Consider the following 1,328-nt stretch of genomic DNA (forward strand, 5'->3'; position numbering starts at 1 on the left):
AAACTGGCGGGTGGGTTGGGGGGTGGGTGGGAGCGAGCGCGCGGCGGCGCGCTGAAATGGCAGCCGGCAGCGGCAACCCGGCGGCCCGGCCCCGGCAGCCCCGAGCGCCGCGGTGCCCCCCCCCCCGCCGCCCCGCCGCACGGCCCGGCCCCCCCGGCACCGCTTTCCTCCGGCAGCCTCGGGGGGACACCGCGACGTGTGCCCCCGCCAGCCCCGGGGTACCCAGCCCGGCCCCTCGGCGACCTCCCGCAGCCGCTGGGTACCCCCGGGTGCCCCCCCCAGCCCGGCCCCGCGGAGCCCCGGGTGCCCCGTGGGAGCGGGGCTCACCCCCCCGACCGTTTCTCGCCCGCGTTCCCCCTCTGCTAACGGCACCCGGCTGCGCTTTGGGCTGCACCCCGCAAACCCGCGGTGCCCCCCAGCCCCGCGGTGCCCCCCAGCCCCACGGTGCCCCCTGGTAGGCGGGCCGGGGGCTGCCAGGGGCTGCGGGTGGCCGGGTGGCAGGTACAGCACTGCGGGGTCTGCCTCTCAGCCTGCACCTCGGCGCTGCAAAACCCATGCAGAGACCCCTTGCTTTCTAAAACCAAGGAGTTTGGGCCACGATGCTACCTACAGGAGCCCCGGCTGCAATTAACTGGCCCATAAATGACACAGCAACCTTCATGTGAACTCCAGCAGAGTCCCACTTGCACAAACTGAGGAACATTTGTCTCCTACGAACACAACTTGTGCATGCTGCAGTACTTTCAGTGTTTCTTCAAGCTACATTTCTTTTTCCTTATGAAGCTCACCCCCATAGACAGCTCTGCCTCTGAGCCCTGAGTTCATAGAAGTGCCTTATAAATAATAAATATTGTCTTTGTAGCACCATCCTTGCTCTGGGCTATATCCTACAAGCTCCCCATGCATGAGGCTCTCTTTGAAGAGGTGGAACATGAGGAGCTTGCAGGGCTGGGTTTTACGTCACAGCATGGTTCTTCAGCCTTCAGTGGGAATTCGGCTGGAGTCCGGCCTGGAGGACTGCAGCCCATTGCCGTGGGATACTTGTGGCTTTGGAGGAGAGAGAAGAGAATGCAAATTTAGGAAATAATGCAGCTTTGTTATAGCAGACAGTTTTTTTGCACGGCTCTTCACATGGTTTCCAATCAAGTCTTCTGCTGTTGTCCCCACAGCGCGTGGTGTCCCCAGCTTCAGCACGTCCACCCAGTGTGCTCAGGACATAGCACCCGTGACTTTTTATGGTTAGACACTGTGGAAATCAATTCTGTAATACCTAGCATTAAATCTTATGTGGTTTCTGGCCATGCGTGTTGGGGCTGGGTATAAGCTCT

At 61.4% G+C, this 1,328-nt stretch overlaps 1 protein-coding gene across 1 annotated transcript in view; it reads right to left on the reverse strand.

Moving 5' to 3' along the window:
• Window positions 1-129, reverse strand: part of ST8SIA3 (ST8 alpha-N-acetyl-neuraminide alpha-2,8-sialyltransferase 3) — a 5,592-nt gene extending 5,463 nt beyond the window's left edge. Inside the window, exon 1 of the mRNA XM_035310027.1 lies at window positions 34-129. The gene's annotated coding sequence lies outside the window, so the exon portion shown is untranslated. The remainder of the gene's footprint in view (window positions 1-33) is intronic.
• Window positions 130-1,328: the final 1,199 nt, after the last annotated feature.

The sequence above is a fragment of the Oxyura jamaicensis genome, chromosome Z (genome assembly GCF_011077185.1).
Source record: "Oxyura jamaicensis isolate SHBP4307 breed ruddy duck chromosome Z, BPBGC_Ojam_1.0, whole genome shotgun sequence".
Taxonomy (NCBI): Eukaryota; Metazoa; Chordata; class Aves; order Anseriformes; family Anatidae; genus Oxyura; species Oxyura jamaicensis.